Genomic DNA, 22,882 nt, shown 5'->3' on the forward strand with positions numbered 1-22,882 from the left:
ATATTAATATAGCAATTACATAATTTCTAATACGGGAAAAGGAAGGAGATTAATTAGATTTGTGACTATCTAGGGTCATCTCATTTGGGCTTAGCGAAAATTTTCACACATATATACAAAATAATGCCACCACCACACAATTTTAAAAGCTCAGATATGGATATTTAAAAGGTAAAGAGAAAAAAAAGACAGAGAAAGCTATTTTGAGTCCCACAATGGAATAAATTGTCATGGAACAGTGCAAACTAATCAGAGCATATCCAATGCTGTAAGGTTGCTACTATAAATACACACAGATCCACACATGCTCAGATTTGATGGCCTTCCTTCAAAATGATGTAGTGTGCTGTACTTTATGTTCATGTGTCTCCTGAATGTCACTACCTTTCATAGGTTCAGGCAAGTTTCCTACCTCAGAATTTCTAAAGAAACAAGCATTTGCTTTGCATTCCTCTTTTCTCTGGCTGCCTAAGCATATACACATATGCACACACACATATATACACATATACATACAATATATATGAGCATATACATTTACACACATGCACACTTATATATATATCCTGTTTTCACATAAATGTTCCTGTCACCTAAACTTCTTTCAATAGTGACATATAGCAATGAGATGAAAAAAATACAAAACGAGAAAATGAGACCTTAACACAAAGCTAAAGATCACTTCTTCCTAGAGAAAATCTTATTTTCTCACCTAGACCACAGGTTGCAAAAAGGTGATGCCCAGGCTTAATCTGTCCTCAAAATGTGTTTCTTTTCCTTTTTTATTTTTTTCTTTTGGTGTGCAAGGGGTTTAAAATGTTCTGAGTTGGTTTCCAACATTTAAAAAGTATAAAGTTTCACATAAAAATCCACGTTCCTGGCATCTCTTAAAAAAACGGAAGACCTGGGAACAGAAAGCTAAAGTCCCATAGGGCTCCCATCAGCTAGCTAGCTCTCGACAGGAGCCCCTTTCATGAGGCCTGAGCCTCTCCTCCAGTTTACTCCTGAGTCCTTCCTTTCCACTTCACTCAATTAGAGTTTCAGTGTGACCTTCCTGAGCATTTGGGTTTGCATCCTTGTTTCAAACGCAAATGAACTGCTTTCCTCTGTTTTAAAGCCAGCATTCAGCTAAAATAAATTCAAACCTAGAAGCAACCTGTTTTTGAGAAATGAAAAGAAATTTTGTAATATTGCTTTCATATTTACTATGCAATCAGTGATTTACTATGCAATCAGTTTAGTAATCTAAACATGTCTAGAGCTTCTTTAGGAGCTTCTTCAGGAAGGAATAGCATAAAGCTGTTCTTGTTTTCATATGAATTGTTGAAACAGAGTTTCCGTTTAACATATTGGGCAAAATGAGGAAAGTAAAATGTACAGAATGACAAAACAAGGAAGTAGCTATGTAAACACCAATAAAAAGTAATGAAAAACAAAAAAGCTGCAGTTCTTCAGTGATCACAAAGCCCAGTGGTATTTTACAATGATTTGGAACAACAGTTAAAAAAACTTCCTTTGTGGTCACTGTATCAACAGGTTTCAGTATTCATTTTCCTCTATGAGTTACCGACAACCACAGAAGAGTAGGAAAGGGTTTTGCTCTTTCTATGTACACTTTGAAATCACATGGACGGAGTATATGATCTAACAGAGAACAATGGTCTCAGTAAAACTGAAAAACTGAAACCAAATGAAAACCTGCTTTTGAATGCAATATAGTTTTAAAGGAACTGCAAGCCATGAAGTTGAAAATTCCTCTGTCTATGAAACATATTTTTGGCATTGAAGATAAACTCTAGATACCAGGAAAATCACTGAAAGATTGATAAAGACCCTAAGCTGCCCTTGGAAGCTTTATAACATCAACCTTTTGCAAAGTTTTGATCTAAAACCAGGTAAACCTCTTGAGGTAGAGATTTCATTGAAACTGTAAAGGAAAGCAAAATGAAATTCAGGATGGGAGCTAATCCAGCATGACTGGGATTGAAGCTCAGTGACCTTTATTCCTGAAAGTCCCAAGGACGCATGGCTGTGGGCATCACCGTATACAATGCATTTGATACTTGCATGTATGTCATGAAGCAATATTGCCTTAGAAAAGCTTACAAGTAAAACCCAAGAATGGTCACTGGAATGGATTCTAAAAGATTTTTTTCCCCTTTGACATTGTAAACATATATCTGTGCTTGCTGCATTCTTTTGTCATTTAACTTCTAGGCTTCAAAGAATTCCTTTGTTAAGTTAATATAGAGATGATAAAAACTTTCACATGAACTGAGACTTTAAAAAGGATGTGGACAATTGATCAATAAATTTACACATGACCAAGGGCATAAACAAAAGAAGCAGCCTAGAACTATCAGAATTATGCACAACTGGCTGAAACTTCAGATAATCTGTTATATACCTACAAACAACATCGGCCAAAAATAGTTCTTAAATTACTGTCCAACCAAGAAGGCCAACAAGGAATGAATAAGCTTGCTATTGATAATAGACAGGTAACAGAGGATGACAAACTACTCACTCAACTCCTTCTTACTGTCGTCTAGGAAAAACATCTTCAGATTTTTGAACAATAATATCAGTCATAGGAAGAAAGAAGAAAGAAGAAAGAATTGTTGACCAGATAAGTCAAGGTTCAGGAAGAAAGCACAGGACTCAGATTAATTTATACCAGGAAGTTGCACATAAGTTCACAACCAATTAAACTTGAACATGAACAGAGATATGAAAAAATGAGATTGGTGGCAAAAGACTGGAAATGAACAAACTCCAAATCTTCCAAAAGAAAACTGTGGAAATTCAGGTGCATCAATTTAATATCAATTAGAAAGTAAATAACTTTCAGAAAGTGTATGGTGATCATTAATAATAAATATGTATAATCGAAGTATAAGACAATGAGAAGAATATCAAAGAATCTCAAGCAAACAACTTCAGCTTCTCTACAAGATATAATTACTATGTTGGTATTTCAGAAAAAAATATCTTAGAAGACTTGGTTTCTCAAACCTTTGACAAAATCTCCTGTGAATTCTCTAAAGAAACTTGACAATTCAATGCATGATATGGATATAATAATAAATGAAAGTGATCACAAGTGAAAATAATTGGCAAAAGGACTGCAAACAGTATTTAGTGTCTCTAATATCTATAAATTATCATGCCAAATGCAGCCAGTAAAGAGAGTGAACTTGAGATTGTAAAGTAATAACATGAATATGACAGTATGGGTAAATTGATTCAGTAGCATCCATAACAAAACTAACTCAACCAAGAGTCATTAAATTCCAAAGATTAAGACATATTAAGAAGAGAAGCAGAGAAGCCGTGTTTACCTAGAAAATTGCCTATGTGGAAATGCACAAACCTGAAGCCTAATCATGTCTGGAAAAATCTGGGGTGAAGAAATGGAGACAGGGAAACAAAACCAATACAGCTGTGTATATGCACCAAAGACAACCCGAAAAAGAGAGGAAATGGGCGGTGTGGATTGGTGCAGGTACTCAGTCTGATAGAGAGTTGAATGTGACCTCATCTCTCTGGACAGCTCTACAAATTTTTGTTTAATTAAAAAATTAGACATTCAAAAAGTTATTTTCACTTTACAAAAACAGAAAGAAAGACAAAGAGAGCTGTTACTCCAGATTTCATTTTTACCATTGTAGAAGAACAGGTTGGTTTAATTGAAATGGCAAAAAGATCCTGGCTGGGGGTGGTTGTGGAATGTGGTTACTTCAAAATAAAGTGCAAGACAACTATTTAGTGTTTAACCCTGCTAACTTTTCTTTTTAGCTTTATTCCCAATCTTAAATTCTTTTCATCCTATTTTTTTTAAAAATCCATTTCCTAGACATTTATAATAATCAAAGTTTAACTCTTCATCCAAAACACATCCTTTTGCTTTTCACTAATGTGCACCCACATTAAGACTCCTGAGTGGAAAGAGAAGACACTCTTAAAAAGTCTAAAGGAAAAAACAATGCTTTTTGTTGTGATTTGTTTTAGCAGAAATAGCATAAACTCACCTGTACTGACTGCATTAGTAGTAGCTGCCATATAACAAATAATCTCCAACATATCAGTAACTTACAAATAGGTGCATCTTTCTCATGCACAGATGGGTCAATCATTAGAGGTTGGGGGTACAGCAGGTTGTTTATGGGGTTGAAAGAAAGCTCTGCTGCATGCAATAATTCAGGGTACCAGCTGATGGAGGCTCTGTTATCTTCATCTTGTGGTTTCCAAGATTGCTCTGACTGTCAAAATGAGGCCATGTAGGACTACATGGGAGATTTTATGGGCTAGTTCTGGAAGTGACGCAGTGCTCAAATTCCATGGGCTGCAGTTGTATGGCTACAACTAGTGCAACGGGAACTTGGATTTAAAAACACCATTTGGGCAATTACTTCCCAGCAACAACTCAAAACCGCAGATGGGACACCAATCTTTGATGGAAACCCATTCATCTCTGTCATGCTTATATAGAATTATTTTGGTATAAGCCACTCAAAATCCATTAGTATAAAGCTAATGCTTTTCTTTGTTGACACTTATCACTGTTTCTTCTCTGAACAGTGGAATTTGTCTGATATTTGGGAGAGCCATTGAAAAACACTGATTCATTATATTTGATGAAGGGAAATTGTCTTTAATGACTTCAATGCTACTGAATCAAACAATATCAAACATTTGAAATATTTTCTCATTGAGTTCTAGAATTTTAGAACTAGAAGAAACCTTGAGAATATTTAATCCAACCCTATTTTCTAACAAAAGTATGACATGCTGCATATTATGTTGGTGAGGTTATAAATAAATTGTTTAGTACAGAAATATACAAAGCTAGCGTTTTCTCATTCCTAAATGAAACCCATGTAACAAGCAGGGACTCACTCTGACCCTGTGAAGTGTGGAAAGGTACAATGATAATTTTGCAGCTTGCCCTATGTGCCTGTGTTATTTGATTTATGTGTTACACCCACCTCCTATGATGCCGTTCGAATTCATAAATCTGAGGAAAAGAACAGGGATCCATAACTCAAAGAGGATGAGATGGGCTGAACCCTGAGGCTGAGAATGTACTGTGGAATTGGAGCTCAGTTCCCTCATGAATACCCATGGGTATCAAAGTTGCTAAAGGTTAGGCATTTATCACAAAGAGTCTGCATCAAGACATGTGGCAGGTTCCAAGAACAGATTTTTTTTTTTGTCTCCACACTGTTGTATAACCCACATAAAAGGTTTTCAGTTGTTATTATTTTGGTTTGTTTTGATCAAATAAGCGTGGTGCAATTCAGTCTTTTATTAGTGCCTCCTTTCACATGACACATACCTACTTGTGAGGTTCAACTATGTACAAGACGTTGTCCCATATAGGTTTTATGTGGGGAGAAAAAAATTAGAAGCCACTGAAAATAAGCTTTCAAATTTATCATCTACTAAAAGACATGACAGAGCTCAACAAAAATAATGACATATATTGGCAGTTTAAGAAAAGGACTCCTGGAATATAGAATACTCAGAATTATAGAAATTCAGCAGACAGAGAGTTCAGTGAGGATAAGATTTTGAAGAAGGTCTCCACAGGGAAGGCCTATGCAAACTAGCCAGTAAAGGCTAAAGGGACAAGGAAGTTTCCAGACTATAGGATGGTCGTTCACAGTGGGTGGGAAAGCAGAAGCTTGGACCATGTCCTATAAGTAAGGTAATAAATATGTAGAAATTGCAACCAAGTTGACTTATATGTATAGAGTAGTCCAAATCTTATAACTTTTCCAGTCTTTGGGATGCCTTTAGTTTGGATGCAATATAAGTACATTTGTTTCTCCATGTTTAGTGCAACTAGAAGTATGAGATTTGTGTATGATAATTCGTTTAATTGTTAGAGATAAACCCTTATCTCTGGCCAGTTGCAAACAGATGTTGCTGATTTTAAGAATATGAAGATTAGGTACATTCATCATTAGTTCATTCAATAAATAATTTGAACATCAAATATTTATTAAGCTTTTATTCTCTGCCAGGCATTATTCTGGTGGTAGGTACATAATAGTGGGGATAGATGCAGTTCTCACCGTCTTGAGACTTTTGGTTAGTGATACGTCTATCATCAATGATACTAAATTATGGAAAGTACTATAATGAAAAAAACACATGTTCTTTCAGGAAAAACAGCAAAATAATTTGTCCTAGTCTCCTTGAGGTCAGGGAGACTTTCTGTAGGAAAATATTTAAATAGAAACATGGAAGATATAAAGGAAGGCACCAAATGAAGAGGAGGAGGGAGTGTGTCTTAGGCAGAGAAAACAATAAAAGCACATGTGCCAGTTCTCGGAAGCTCCATGAAGAAACCTCCTGCCCTAGGTAAGGTAACATATAATCCAGCAATCCTCAAATTATAATCAGAGAGACTTCAAGGTCAAAATTATTTTCATAATAATACTAAGATGCCTTTTTCATTCTCATTTTTTCATGAGAAGCTATATAACATGATATCATAATAGTTAATCTTGAAGCAAATATGTGAATCCAGCTGTCTCAATTGGGCCAGACATTCGATAGATTTGCTAAAATGTAAAACAATGCCACCGTTCTCACTGATTGTTTTTGGAAACAGTAGTTTAAAAAAAAATGCTGTTTACATAAAAGTATAATGTGTTATTTTTATGTTTAAATGAATTAATAAACACATATTTAAAATTTTTCTTAGTTTAATTCTAATATATAAATGCTGAGGGATATAAACAAACTTCTTCAAGGTACTAAATAATTTTTAATAGGGTAAAGGAGTCCTGAGACCAAAAGCTTAAGAACCATTGAAATAATCTAGAATTTCATTATGGGTTTTTAATAATTAAGCATTATATGTTTGTAACTTCAAAAAAAAAAATCTAGCACCCAAATGGGGTAAAAGTGTAACTTAATCAGATAGCAAAGTGACAATATACCCCAGATTGCCTAGGACTATTCCAGTTTATACATGTTTTCCTTATGTATATTAAAAATAGCTTTCGAATTCACCTTCCAAATGTCCTGGTTTGGACAATCAGCTGTGTGGCTGTCCTGGTTAATTAATCTGATAATTAATCTATGTGTTACACCCACATATCAGATTAATTATTGGTAGTCTCGTCCTACGTCTCTCTAGGCATGCCATCACACAGAGCTCCAGGACACAAAGTTCTGTGGGAAAATGGTTAAGTGATGCCTTGTGGGGAAAATACGTCGGGCCATCACTAATAGACTCGTTGAAAGAAGCAAGGGTAAGCTTGCCTTTAATTTCATCTCATGTTTTTTGTTAATTCGTTTTTGTCTCAGAGCATGGCATCACGTGTTTATACGTCCAGGCTCAGAGGACAGTGCTATTAACCCCCGTTTAGAAGAACAGATTTTGAGAGTACACTGTGTCAACTCCAGTAGTTACCAGGACAGCTGAGGAATAAAATCCTTCCTTTTAAGTAACTTCAGCCTTTGAGGGAATGTTGAGAGGAATGGATAATTCCTGTGCTGTGTTTAACGGAAGGTCACGCCAATAGTGTGGAGCTTATTGTGAAAACTGAAGGAAATTGTACATTCACATGGAAATAAGGTCATTGTCTGAGCAGATTTCTTCAAGAATTTTTTAAAAAACAACGTTGCCTAATTCATCAGAAGGAAAAGATAGCTAACATTTCCAGAACCAGGGTGCACAATCTATAATGACATATATCACTCAGTTGTAACTGAAGGTTTTGAGACAAGGTTCATCCTTTTGAAATATCTGCCAACAAGTAACATGGCTGTGTTATTGATTCACTTGGTGTATGTTTTAAGAAACAACCAAAACATTAGAGACAAAATAAGGGAGAAAGGAAACAGACAGGGAGAAAGGGGAAAATAATGAAAGAGCAAGAGAGAGAGAGTGTTGTCCTTATGGGAAGCTCTACCTTTGTTTCTTGGACACATCAAGGGCATCACGCCAAGGGCTGTGATGTTATTCTAAACAATTTTACTGACATCAAATAAGGAGACCAAGTTATGATGAAATTACAACCAGAAGCCAAGCACAAGGGAAGCCATTAACAATTTAACATGAGGGAATATGGATTCCACTTGTCAAAGAGAATATTAGAGCACTATTTGATATAAAATGCAACTATCACAGCACAGAAGGTTGGATACCTCAGCTGGGTTTTCCTTGAACTCATTGCCTTGTAAATTTAAACCCAGACCTGGGTGTTAAGATTAGTACATTTTATGACAAAGCAAAAAAAAAGTCAAATGAATAGGCTGAGGATTTGAGAGGACACTTACCTTCCATGTCGTTGCTTGGCAAGAGCAAAATCTACAGGGAGCAAGAAGAGATGAAAGTGGACGGGAGGGAAACATCAGAGAATTTGAGATCTGCACACACATGAAGTCAAATCCTAGCTGGACTGCTTCCTGTCCCTGGGATCTTGCTGCATTTTCATCCTCTAGCATTCTAAAGTGCTTCATCTTAAAGTGAGAATAATGATATCCACTTTATAAGAATGGTGTCAGAATTAGTGAGCAAAACATGTAAAGTGCCTGAGAGGGAGTGGGGATTCATTAAAAGTTACCCAGGTTTCCTTTCTTTCCCTCAGTCCTAATACGAATCTTTCTCTCTCACTCTTTCCTTCTCCTTCCAACTTCAATTTTTTTCTTCTTTTCTTTTTTTTAAAATATGTTTTGTTTGCAATGTCTTTATTCATAGAAAAGTTGCAAAGATAGTACAGACAATCCCATATACCCATCACCCAGTTTCCCACCTTTTTTTGGGATGAGGGAAGTAGATTTCCTACCTTTCTGCAAGCATTTATTATGCCCAAAGAGGGGAGCCCAGTCTCTCTCGGCAGCCGCTGTCCTTGTGGACACCGCTAAGCACCTTGCACTTCTCTTGGCAAGGATGTGCGCCCCATTTTTCTTGATGAATTTGAGGGCCTCCTTCTCCTTGGAGACCTTGAGCAACTCCATGGCACGTTGCTGGTAAGGGGTGACACCCCTGGGATTATTCCTGCATGGATTTGGTGTGCCTGGTGAGGCGCTAGCATGGGTGGGGGTGGGGTGGCGGTGTCTGTGCCTCAGCTCTCTCACCTGCTGGTCATGTAAATGACCAGCCCTGAGATCCCCCTCCCTTACGGTGGGGTAGGGCAGAGCCGGGCTGCACTCTTCAAGACCTGCCACAGGAAAGGGCCACCTGACTCTTTTAAACACATTTCTTTCTGGTTGTTTCATTAGAATCCATGTTCCAGGTATCTTGCAAAGGAATTGGTTATACTAGGAATTGTATCCTAGTATAAAGTTGCATCACTCCAATTTGCACCACCTTCATCCAATTGATGAAGCTAAATGATTACACATTTAGCTTCACATTTAGCTTTACACATTTAGCTTCACAATGATTACACATTTAGCTTACACAATTGATGAAAGCTAAATGATTACCTAAGAGCAGACAATTATTGAATTATCTGGGGCTGAGTAGGATCGTTGACTTTCTTTTTGGTTGTAAAAACCCAGCCCTGGTAGTTCAAATAATTAGAAATTATTTCAAAGATGTACCATTAGGCTATAGAGTTTAAAAGGCATGGGGATAGAAGGTTTATTCAAACATTTCACCATGGGTTTATGCAGTGACCTCTTGTAATTCACAGGCCTACGCAACAGAATGAGGAAGCAGCCTTCTTTGGTTCCATCTTCCATCTCCTTTCTGGGTTTTTTTTTTTCACCACTGCTTGCAAACATCCTTACAATCCCTCAGCGGTTTTCATGTAGGTTTTTCACTGAGCCTTTCCTTCCCCTGAGAGTGTCCAGTGTTCCCAAAATAGTCACAATGGCCTTTCCGATAGCAAAATACCAAACACGTCAGGGAAAGAAAATGAGTTCAGATGCAATAATTCACAGGAACCATAACAAATATCTAGCTTAATAACTTTTTCTTCCCCAGGACATTTACATTTTAAGAGAGGGAGCTTTATAGTTAAACAAAAAATACCATCATACCCAAGAACGGGCCTTCAACTTTGGAAGTGCTATGGCAGGGAGATAGGCAGAGATCTGCAAGCACAATCATTTCTGATACTTCTCATTTTGCAGTCTGCTATGTAGACACTATGTAAAGTGTCTTCTGATACTATGAAATCCCATCAATTCACTAATTTAAAAGTGCCATGAATAAAGACAAACAGGCTATGAGGCAGGAGTGGAGGACACAGGGAAGGAGGTGGCAAGAAGGGAGATCAGATATCTAACAGAGGACTTCTGGATCATTTTGAGAAGGTGCTATTTTCAGGCCATCTTCATCTTAACATGAAGATTAAAACTGTGTGGTTGCTGACATGCATCCAACGCCATTTAAGCTCCCAAGAAGCAAACCAACGAAAGGCAAAAAGCTCACCTAAAGAAGTTTTGAAAAAGGATCTTGTTTAGTCCATTGCTAGCTTTTCCTGTGGCTGTAGACCTTGGTACAACACTTCTGAAGAAAAAAAAAATAATGAAGTGCGATGCTAAAGGGTAGAAAATGAAGAATGATTTGAAGATGTGAAAGGCTTGGAAAAAACATAAAGAGTAGTGACAGAAGTTTATTTCATTCCCATCATGAGATCCGGCAATGGTTATATTGCTTATTGCCTTCAGTTACCAAGGCCACAAACCATTATTTTCAGAGGCTCATTGCCCTGTATGAGCATCAAGATTTGATGGGAAGATAAAGGGGATGTGAAGGAAAAAAAATTGCCTGGCCATTCTTCTTAATAGATTTTCCTTTTCCCTCCTTCAGGAGAGGTTAGCTAGAATAAGGAAACTCTTGGTAAATACTAATACTAATAACAATAAAATTAATCATCATAATCAAATTTTTGTTACAACATTGCATTCAAATCAGATCCCTCTATCCTTTTCATTTCTTTTCTCCAGCTTCAAAGTCATGACATGTGCTAAAAAATTCTGTGAAAGTACTACTACCTTGCCTAGTGATGAAACTACTTATTAAAATGTGGTTACATACACAAAAGTAATCTTATTGACAGAAAAAAAATTCAACAGAGGAGCTATAGTGTTCACAGACAATACAATTTAAATTATGTAATGAAATTGTAAACATGTAAAATAAATAAATAATGTAAAATAAATGAGGCAAAAATGTATTCTGAGATATTAACCAAAGAGGCTCATGAATCAAGCTTAGGTTTACTGAGGCAAGATGAATGCACTCGTACACGTGCAGTATAATTTTCCATTTCTTCCTTTATCATTCTAACTGTTTTTTCAAATGCACCAGCAGAATGGTGTTTTTACCAAGATTCAAGACCAGAAATTTCTTCTTCTAACTATTGACAAGCAATGCTAGCAAGACTATCAGGAATGTTAAAGATTTGGGGCACAGTCTAATAGATAAGCTGAGAGTTCGTTATTCTCATATGGACGTGCTAATGCAATTTGGTGTTTGTTCTGTATGAATTGCGCTTTCCTGGTTGGTATGCATTTGCTCCTGCACATGCAGCAAGCATTTCAGGCTTTAATTTGGCTCTCAAACCTAGCTCTGCAGGCAAAACGCCATTAGGCAGAGTGAGGTATTAAGAAAAGGCAGACAGAGAAGCCATGAGATGTGGTCCAGCCTCTGACTTCTGTTCCTGAGGCATAGTTACCACCAAATTATGCTATCAAGATTGTTCATTTCCTACATGATCTGAGTTTTATGCTACATGAGGAAAAGGAAAGGAGCATTTGAATGGCTTGCAGTACAACGTTCCCACTGACTGCATAACGACGGAGCTATTCATTACTTCTATCGTCCTCTCTGAGAGCTGAGATGTGCAAGAAAGCACTGTCTGTGTCTAAGCCAAATGCTGTTTCAAATGCCATATTTGGCTTGTATGTCTTTAAATGAGATTAGATTACTTTGAATGCATTATTTCTCATTCTTTTCATTTTCATCTCTTCCCGATGCCTCCGTGAAGATGTTTTGTATCTATTTGGCAAAGAGGTTAAATCAAATGGACTGTGCCATAGAACATGGACACTGAAACTTGAAGGGTTAAACAAGCTTCAGAAATGCTAAGTTGTTTTATTTATTTTGGTCCCTAGAAACTGCATGCCTGAATGATTCCTAGGCTGTAAGGGTTACCATGGTAATTATTATTGTTAAATGGAGAGATTTATTTGTGAAGCAAAAAGCCCAACAAACTTGTTGCTGGAATTTCCGTCAGAACTAGCTGCAGCCCACTTTAAAGAGGAATGAACTTTTGGAAGACTAGCATAATGCAGATCAATCTTTGTCAGGGTATGGTATAAGCATGCAGCAGAGAAAAGAGAAACAAATGCATTAGGCATGTTTACAGAGGGCCACATTCATTGGCTGGGCTTTGCAGTTTTTGCCATTTTATGGCAGGCTGAGGTTATGAACAGCTTCAGAAAGAACTGTGTTGTGTAGGGGAATCAGTTTGCTAGAGCATCTGATGGTCCTTTTTCATTCGGCTTATCAAAATATTCTTGAAGTAAATTCATTTTAATACAAAGATGACTCCCTCAAACCTTAAATTGAAAAAAAAAATCTTAGAATCATGGCCTAATGAGTCTTTTCCTCTTGATTTTGAATGAAAGACCCCTGGCTTGACATGGCAGACTTCTACAAAGAGAGGTTTTGCAAAGTACAAGTGGTGATGCTATGAAGTGAGGAGGCTGAGAATAAATACGCTTCTGCACATGTGTAAAGCTTCTACTTGAGGTCTACTCTATCCAGTAATAGTGTTATCTTATAAATTTGGGACAAATTGCAGAAATAGAAAATCAGCTCTTTGTGCTCTCTCTATTAAGCCAATTCGTCCCTAATATCAGACATACAGATTTAAAAGCGACCTGAAAATCTCTTCTAGACAGGTGTATCCCTGATCTTTGAAGCTTCCTTTACTCTTTCTAATATCAAAGGGTAATTTGATTATCAATTAATCAATCAAAGGGTTCATTTCTCTGTTTGTCAAGATTACTGGGCTTCAACCCAGCACAGAGGGGGCGGGATATGGAATATGAACTCTGGAGTCAGCCTGCTTGGGTCAATGCCCTTCTTACATTTACTATCTGAGCTACTCAGGCAAGTTTTGTAATCTCTGTAAATCTCGGTTTCATCATTTTAAAATTACTAGATTAATAAGACCACTTTCCTAGAGCTGTTGTGAGAGTTAAATGAGTTTATACATGTTGAAAGCTTACAACAAATCCTGGCACTTAGAAAGTGCTATATAAATGTTAGTAGCTTCTCAGGGAATAATCTTTTTATGCTTATTATTTTCCATGACTATTCTCAGATTAAATATATAATAGATGTCTTTTAAAGGGATGAGTGCATGAGTCTCTGATCCAATTAAGAAATCCTTTTTACACCTTCTGCCATGATTGGTCATCTACCTTTTAGGAGAAAATTCCTAATGGCAAGATCTCCTTAGCATAGCAGTCCATTTTATTATTGGAAGTTCTACTCTGGAATTCTATTGTCTTCCTGGCAACTCTCTTCTAAGGCCAAAGAAAGCTCTGGGCAGGCTGCATTCTGGGGGAAATGGCTCTTCTTTAAGTGTACATGTTCTGATTATGACAAGCCTGTGGAACTGGGGCAGGAGAAGCAGTTTGCTTTCTCTCCTCCACATATCAATAGGCAACTTGCATATACCTGTCTAAATTCAACAATGAGAAGTGAGTTACAGGATTATATATATATATATGTGTGTGTGTGTGTGTGTGTGTGTGTGTGTGTGTGTATTTTTTTTTTTTTTTTTTTGAGGAGTGATGCTCATTTCATTTGGCAATTTGATCTCTAACCAAATCATCCTGCCTGTTTTGTGGGGTTATTTTTTACCATCCCATTTTACAAGAAGTATTTGGAAAAAAAAAATACTTCCTTGACATTTCTAAGCCACTGGGATGTTTTTTAATTTGTTTCCAGAGTATTTAATCTATAAGACACACCAGGCTGAATAATTTATGTAGCAAAACAATGATAACAAGGTCAAAGCAGATGTATGACTTTACAGTGGGGAATATTCATGACATGATGCTATTTGCGATATACTTCTTGAATATTAAAGAGTTTTTCCTAATGTTATGTTCCAATTAAATAAGCAGAAAGGTATAAGAGAGAAAATTGGATTCCTCTTGAATTGGAGAAATTAAGCAAATGCCGGGTAGCAATGATCATATTGCTAATTGAAAATGCCCACCACTGTAGGTCCACATAAAGTTTAGAGACTATAGCTGAAAATATTTTGACTTGTGACCTAGTTGTCATTTAAACCTTATAGTACCAGATATTCTACATCAGTAGACCAGATACTCATAATCTGATTTATTCAGTGATACATAACCTTAATTATTCATTTTCTGTTACATTTCACCATAAAAGGAGAGGATCAAAACAACCGAGGTTGCTGCTTAAAGATGGCTAATAAATTGAGAACTTCAGTCAGGCATCGCAATCAGTCAGGCACTGCATTAAAATTTATTTTTTTTTAATTTACCAATGGCTTCAATGTAGTTAAGTACAGTGAGTTTTCAACCTTCATTCTATTAGACCTCTCAGTATCATTTGATGTCATAATATTTTTCTCTTTCTTGGAAGTCTTTCTTTAGTTGGTGCCCAAGACAAGAAACCTCATCTGGTTTTCTTTTTGCTTTCCTGGACACATTTCATGTATCTTTCCTTGGTTCCTTTTCTCCTCCCTGTCTTCTAAATGGAGTGTTTTCCCAAGGCTTTGGGCTTATATGTCTTCTCTTCTCTCTTTACACTCATTTCCTTGATACTCTCCTCCAATCTGAGAGTTTCAAATGCCATCTAGCAGCTGGTGATTTCCAGACCTCTTCCTTGGACTATAGGTTTGTGTCACTACCTGAATGCATGATCAGTACTTTAAGCTTAAAATGCCTCAAATTAAAGTTCTCACCCTTTTGTCATAACCACTCTGATTTAAAACATCATCATCTCTCATCTGGATTATCATACTGTCTTCCTAAACAATTTCTTTGCTTCTGCCTTACTTAATACCTATAATCCAAAGAAATTCTCTTATGGGTCAAATATCTAATGTTTGCCTTTCTCACTCAGAATGAAAGCCAGTGTCCTTACAATAGCTTACAAAATTTTTCAGGATTTTATTTGACCAGTATTTCTCTGATCGTATCTGCTATTACTCATAAACTCTCTTCACCCCATTCCAGTCAGCACTTATTTTGTTTAGAATTTTTAGCAATTCCCTCAACCTCAGGACCTTTGCATTTGCTCTTTCCCTTGCTTAGAATGTTCTTCCCATATATATTTTCAGGTCTCAGTCCCTCAACTTGCTTAGTTCTTTGCTCAAATATACCTCATCAGCATCTACTCTGACTCAAACAAGCTTCCATTCATTTCAGCATTTAATCTATTTAAAACTTAACTGGAGGGCAGGCTATGGTTGCGCAGAGCCAGAGTTCTCACCTGCCATACCAGAGACCTGGCTTCGATTCCTGATGCCTGTCCATGCATAAAAAAAAAAATAACAAGCAAATACACACACAAAAAACTTAACTGGAGACTTCCGGGAAGATGTGCAAATAGAGTAGCTCGAGATCAGCCCTGCTCTGTGGAAAAGTTAGAGAAGGGACAGGAGGACAACTGCGGTGGTGATTCGGGAGCATAGCTGACCCAGGAGAGCCTTCTGCACTGCATAAGGTAGCCCTTGCTGAAGAGGCCAAGAAACTGAGAGCAGAATGCTGGAGCCTGGCGCGGAGGTGTGGAGCCTGTGGGAGTGCACAGACGGGAGCCCAGATCTAGAAAGCAGCCAGGCTGCATTCCTTGGGCATGCTACCCTCACCAGCACAGCCCATGACAGGCGACTCTCCCCACACCCCACACACCCAAACCCCGTCACTCAATCCCATTCCCCTTGCTCCAGGCGCCCCCACACCACCAGCCCTCAGAGCACATACCTGCCTCACCCCCCACCCCAAATGCAGCCCAACCCACCTCTCCTCTACCCTCTCCCTGCAGGCTGTAGCCAGCACATAAAGACTGCAGGCACTAACCTCCATACTCAGGCTACCCCCACCCTCCTGCCCATAGTATCTCACAGCCTCACCCCACCTTTCTCCCTGAGCTCTGCGCACTAGTTTACGACACTCCTAAACCCACGCATGTGCATGGACCCCTAATCCCGTCATTCAGCTCTGGGAACCTCAGTTTACAGCAGTCTTAGAACTGCTCAGGCGCACGGCCCTCAGCCACACTTCCCAGCTCTGAGAAAGTGCCGACCTGTGCATCCAGGTCACATATGCCCCCAATCCCAGTTCATGAAGGCATAACACCGACTTGCTGCCACATCTCTACGCATGTGCACAAAGGGCCCTGTGCCTTAGACCAGTGCATACCAGGGTTATGCCTCCCAGACTGGTGCACCCACACAGCTACATCCTCTCTGGCCGCTGGGTGCCCACGTTTACAGGCATCAGCTTAACATCCCCCAACCTGCACCTATACCTGCCCTGAAACAACTCACCGCACTGAGCACCCCACCCCTGTGGATTAAGAAACATAATCCACTGCTCCCTGCTGTACAACCATCCCAGAAACACGAGGCCTTAGACTACTGAAAGAAATCAACTCCCAAAGTAAATCAATCAAGAGATTTACATGCCATGAAGTCAGCAGAAGACAACTAAGCATATCACAAGGCAGACAGATTAGCCCTGTCTAATGACCAAATTAAAACACCAGAGGAGACACAGACATTGGAACAACTAATCAAAGATATTCATACAACTCTACTTAAAATAAGTGGAATGGCAAATGAAATAAAGGTGATCAAAAAGATAGTAGAAGGGCATAAAGAGGAATTTGAAAGAACAAATAGAAAAATAGCAGATATCACAGAGATTAAAGACTTCTGTTGACCAAATAAAAAACGTAGTAGAGTCACACAACACCAGATTTGAAGAGTCAGAAGAAAAATAAGTGATATAGAGGACAGAATAACTGACTTTGAAGACTAAAAACAGCAAATGGCAAAAAAAGATGAAAAATTTGAATTGGATCTCGGGGAAATGATAAACAAAACAGAGGGCACAAGTATAAGAATCACTGGTGTCCCAGAAGGAGAAGAGAGAAGTAAATGGAAGAGTAGTTGAGGACATAATGGGGGAAAACTTCCCAACCCTTATAAAGGGCATAAATATACAAGTCAAAGAAGTCCAATGAATTACAAACAGAATAAATCTAAATAAGCCTTTCCCAAGACACATACTAACCAGTCTTTCAAATGTTGAAGAGAAGCAGAAAATCCTGAAAGCAGCAAGAGAAAAATAATCTACTACATACAAGGGAAATCAAATAAGACTGAGTTCAGACTACTCAACTAGCACCATGGGGGCAAGAAAGCAGTGCTTTGATATATTCAAGATCCTGGAAGAGAAAGACTTCCAGCCAAGAATTCTCTACCCAGACAAATTGTCCTTGAAAACTGAGAGGAAGACTAAAGTTTTCACAGACAAATAAGTGCTGAAAGAATTTGTCAACAAGTATTAGTATAAGAAATACTAAAAGGAGTTCTACCAGCTGAAAAAAAAAAAAAAAAGGCAGGAGAGGGAGGTCTGGAGGAGGGCACAGAATTGAAGAGTACCACTAAGGGTAATTTAAAGAATCAAAGAGAAAGAGGGAAAAGAATATATAGCTCTGACAAATAAAATTTAAAAAGATAAGATGGTGGACTCGAGAAGCGCCTTTTCAGTAATAACTTTGAATGTTAACAGACTAAATTTACCAATTAAAAGATACAGATTGGCAGAGTGGATTAAGAAACATAATCCAGCTATATGCTGCTTACAAGAGATTCCATTTTAGACACAAGGATACAAATAGATTGAAAGTGAAAGGATGGAAGATTTTCCATGTAAGCTGTGACCAAAAGAAAGCAATAGCTATACTGATATCAGACAAAATAGACTTTAAATGTAAAGACATCATAAGAGACAAAGAAGGACATTATATGCTAATTAAAGGGTCAATTCATCAAGAAAATATAACAATTATAAATGTTTATGTTCCCAATCAAGGAGCTCCAAAGTACATGAGACAGACATTGACAAAACTGAAGGGAGCGATAGATATTTCAACAATAATGGTAGGAGATTTCAATATACCACTCTCTTCTATAGATAAAACAACCAAACAGAAGATCAACAAGGAAATAGAGAAGTTAAATAATTTGGCAAATGAATTAGACCTAACAGGCACATATAGGTCATTGCACCCTAGAACACAAGGATATACATTCTTCTCTAGTGCTTATGGAACATTCTCCAGGATAAATCATATTCTGGAGCACAAAACAGGTCTTTATAAATTTAAAAACATTGAAATTACTCAGAGCACTTTCTCTGATCACAATGGGATGAAGCTGGGTCTCAATAACTGCAAATGAATGAGAACATTCACAAATAAATGGAGATTAAATAACACACTCTTAAACAACCAGTGGGTCAAAGAAGAAATTGCCAGAGAGATCAGTAGCTATCTACTGATGAATGAAAATAAGAATACAACTTATCAGAACTTATGGGATGTGGCAAAGGCTGTGCTCAGAGAGAAATTTATTGCCCTAAATTTCTATATTAAAATACAACAAAGAGCAAAAATCGAGGACTTAACAGCACACTTGGAGGAACTTGAGAAAGAACATCAAACTAACCCCAAAGCAAACAGAAGAAGAGAAACAAAAAAGATTAAAGCACAGATAAATGAATGGGAGACCAAAAGAACAATAGAAAGAATCAATAAAACCAAAAGTTGGTTCCTGTAACTATTTGTTGAAGAGTGTTTTGAAAACTATTGCTTTTTTCTTTGCTTTGTAAATACGTTATACTATACAATAAAGAAAAGTTAAAAAAAAATTCAGCAGAAGTGAAAAAAAAAAAAAATAGCCAAGAGACTCTTAAACTTGCACCTTGCATGAAGGGAAAGCCCAAATAGACAGAAATGTAGCTGCTGGGAATCTGACATCAACTTTTGCAATCTTTGCTCATTTCTTGGTACAACTCCCAAAAGCATTGAACAAATTTTTCCAGATCAGACGATGCTGGGCAATTAATAGAAATGCAGACATGAAGTTGTATGTGGTTTTTGTTAATAAATGACTATAAAAGGATAGACAATGAGACCTAAAAAGTAAAATACCTAACAGATAATAAGGAAACATGTAATTCTGATAGGAGTACAGACACTCAACAATTTAAACATAGCAATTAAAAGGTGTGAAGAGGGATAGTGGGACTTAGAATGCAGTGCACCAGGTAACAGAATATGGCAGGGATGTGAAAGCCCCACTATGGTAAAACAAATATATCATTTCAACCTGGAGCTTGAGGGAAATTCATCCTGTAAGTAGTGTCCAGGTTTCCTCTGGATCTGTAAATGTATAAAGGTCCCAGCCCCTAACCAGTCATCCAGGAAGCCTAAATTGTTACTCTGGGTGGGCATGTAATATTGCATTCTTGATGGTATAAGAAATAAACTTGTGATTTAGTATGAAAGTTTAAGTGCTATTAGATTTAATAATTTAATTTGAAATGTGTAAGTGAATTTGATTGATATTGGACTTGTGTTTTTAATTTGAAAGTCATAAAATATTTTAATTTGTCTTTAATTGGTATCCTAAATTTTAAGAGAATCCAATATTAAACCTAAAACTTTAGGTTCATTGTATTTGCAAATAATATTTAAATGCTTGAAACAAAGCTATTAGATTAATAAGTCTTCCTTCATTCGTTGTTTGAGGTACTTGAGAGAATAAAAATGTTAAATATGTGAATATATGTGTGAATATATATGATAAATATGTGAATAAATGTAAATACATATTTTAAATTTCCAACTTTAATAAATTGAATGCTAATTAAAAAAAAAAAAAAAACTTAACCGACTGTGAGAGCTGCTCTAATGTATGTATCTACTTTGGAAAATTCAATATCTTTAGATAAAATGCTCAGTTAGTGACTCAGATGCTTTCCTCTTTTGCTTTCTAACAGTGACATCTGAGTTCATGGGGAAGAGGCCTACATGACCTTGTAGAAACAAGAAGAAGTTAACCCACTGGTCCAGAGCCAGTCCTTGGACAGGATATTGGCTAGTGTCTACTAAGACACAGAAACGTGATCTAGTACATGGAATACCGACACTATCTGCTATCAATATCTGAGCATCATCAACTCTTGCTGCCATCTTTGGCTTGGTCAGGGCCAATGACCCTGTGATGATGTTTTTGTCTTTCATATGCTGTTAGAGCCTCTATAAAACAAGAGACTCCTCTGAGTCTCTTCCACGTCATCTGTCTGGCACAAGGCCTTGCCTGTCAACCTCATAGCCCCTGCTGCAGAATCATCTCACCACTTCACCCCATATACCCAGCATATTGGAACCAAAGACAGATTTTCTAGTTCTCAATATTCCACAACACTGAGAAGCTACAATTGACGTTAAGTGTGTGAACTGGACCATCTCATCGTATAACTTTAGCGCTCTTTCTTCTCTATTATGCTGCCCTACATAAAAGTCATGCCCTCAAATCCCAAACATGGACTTTCCCTCTTTCCATAGCAAATCTGGAAAGGGGAGCTCAGAATATACATATGGCTATCTCCTTTCCTCTCGCTTTATCTATTTTTGTTCCATGATCATTGAACTGGAAAAAAATAGTTCTAATACCTTCTTTTTTCCTTTTGCTATATAGCTAGGCTACTCCCCTGATGTGTTACTGGTTATTGAGATGGCATCTTTCTCTCTCACTTCCCTCAAACTGTAATGGTAGCTATAGAGTGTGGAAACTGGCTTAACAAACAAGAAAATGAGGTATTACAAATATATTATACCCAAGATAAATTTTGTGAGTTGTTGAAAGGAAAGTTACTTAATTCCTACCATGCAAATTTAAAGAAAGCTCAAATTTAAAAATTTTGATTTGAGATAGATTTGAGATTCTCAGTGATTTCCAAGTTTAGGAGAGGATGAATCAACTTACTCTTGGGGAAACAGAACAGAAGGACTAGGAAAGTGTTTGTGAGTGGCTGTTCTTTAGAAAGAGTACTTGGAGGAGTTCCTAGATAGTGTAAAAAAGTGAGGCATTGTCAGGGCCAGTTTCCTGGGCATGCTACCTGTGCAGGCATACAGGACCCTGACTCAGAAGGGCCCGATGCTTAATCTAATGCTTTGTGGTAGCTGTCTAGAATTTTTAAAATAATTTTCTAACAGGAGGCCCTACATTGTCATTTTGTACTGGGCCTCATAAATTATTTAGTTGGTCCTAGACACTGGGCATATTTTCTTGGAGTTAGGAGGACTTGAACATAGAGATTAGTGCCTGTTTATTGTCTAAAGGCTAGAGGCTCAATAGAGTATTCCAAACTGGCAGGGTAAGAAGTGGAGATGTAGTCCTTGAGTCATGTGCCCAAGAAGAGAATGGAGGGAGATGTCTACTCCAGATACTTCATGACTCTCAGAGTTATAGAAGAATAGGTCAGTAAAGAAGTTACATAGCTGATTTGCTGGATATTTAGTCACATCATACCATATACACATGGGGCATGACTCACCTTTGAGTGGTGATGGACAGAAAAATGGAACAAGCCAAAGACAGATGCTTTCCCAACACCAATGAGCTTTAGTCATGTAAACAGAATCTTCCTTCCCTATTGTCCTTGTTTCTGGGACACGGGAACAAACAAGGCCTTTTTGGGGAGTATTAGGGTTAGAAAGAGATGATAGGGGAAACTCAGAGAGAGATAGGGGGCATGGATTGTGATCCTTGACAGATATGTGGTAAAAATTTAACTTGACTAAATATTTTCTGAGAAAGACTGAATTATTGAGAAATAAATTGTATTACAGGAATCTTTGACTTAGATGAGTATTCAATACTTAAATGAGTAAGTAAATGAAATATCTCATCTCAGCAACTGGGGTGTTAAGGGGCCAGAAAGTGTTGCAAAGTTTTGAGAAAAAGTTATGTTACATGTCTGCGTGGAGAATTCTCAATCCCACCGATTACATGCAGACACATGAACTAGTTTACATAAAATCAAATACCATATTTTGTCTTCCCATTGATACTTTGAGAAACACTGATAGATGTCATGTGATTGAAAGTACAGGTTAATGACAATGTTTTTTAATACAGGATCTCTCTGTTGGCAGACACGACTACCAGGAACAGAAACTTCACAGGGAGTAAAACGATTTCATTGGGACTTTTCAGTCAAGTACGGCTTATGTAGTATCACTCTGGCCCCTGACATCCTACATATATGAAATCATCTCCAGATTGATGGATGGTAGCACTTTAGGTCTTTGGAAAGCAGACGACAATGCATTCTTGTCACAATAAAGCAAACAGCCCACAGAACAAACCGAAGACCACCAGAGCTTTAGACAAGAAAGGTATTGATTAGAAGTAAAGAAAATGCTGGAAAAGAATCCTGGAGATACTGAGATGGAGTCAAAGAAACTACCAGTCAAACATAGAAAACAAAGAAAGCTACAGCTGGGAACCTGTGGGACTAGAGATAATAAGAACAGCAGGAGGAGAGAGAGGGAAAACATATAAAGAAGAAGAAAAAAAAAAAACAATAAAAAGAAGAGACATAAAAGGGAATAAAAAACCAATAGAAGATGCCAGAATTTTTGACATGAGGGATTGGATCTGAAAGAACTTCTGAAAGAAGTGGCTGAACTTCCCCGTGGGGCACCCTCCGTGACAGTAAGATATTAACCTAGAGGGATGTCTGTACAGTCCCAAGTCCAAAGAAATAAAAGGCACAGAATAACTAAAATGCATACACTAGACTGCATGTGTATACTCAGAAGCACTTTACT

General features: G+C 37.5%; 1 long non-coding RNA gene across 3 annotated transcripts; it reads left to right on the top strand.

Annotated features, from left to right (window-relative positions):
• The first annotated feature begins 13,511 nt into the window (after positions 1-13,511).
• Positions 13,512-22,834, top strand: LOC143654858 (uncharacterized). 3 transcript variants are annotated; one of them, XR_013162013.1, is made up of 3 exons: positions 13,512-13,689; positions 20,044-20,863; positions 22,205-22,834. It is a non-coding gene; the product is annotated as an uncharacterized LOC143654858 (long non-coding RNA). The 3 variants fall into 3 exon arrangements; XR_013162015.1 differs by having other exon boundaries at positions 20,044-20,494; XR_013162014.1 differs by having other exon boundaries at positions 20,044-20,489.
• Positions 22,835-22,882: the final 48 nt, after the last annotated feature.

Source organism: Tamandua tetradactyla, chromosome 14 (genome assembly GCF_023851605.1).
Source record: "Tamandua tetradactyla isolate mTamTet1 chromosome 14, mTamTet1.pri, whole genome shotgun sequence".
NCBI classification, from domain to species: domain Eukaryota; kingdom Metazoa; phylum Chordata; class Mammalia; order Pilosa; family Myrmecophagidae; genus Tamandua; species Tamandua tetradactyla.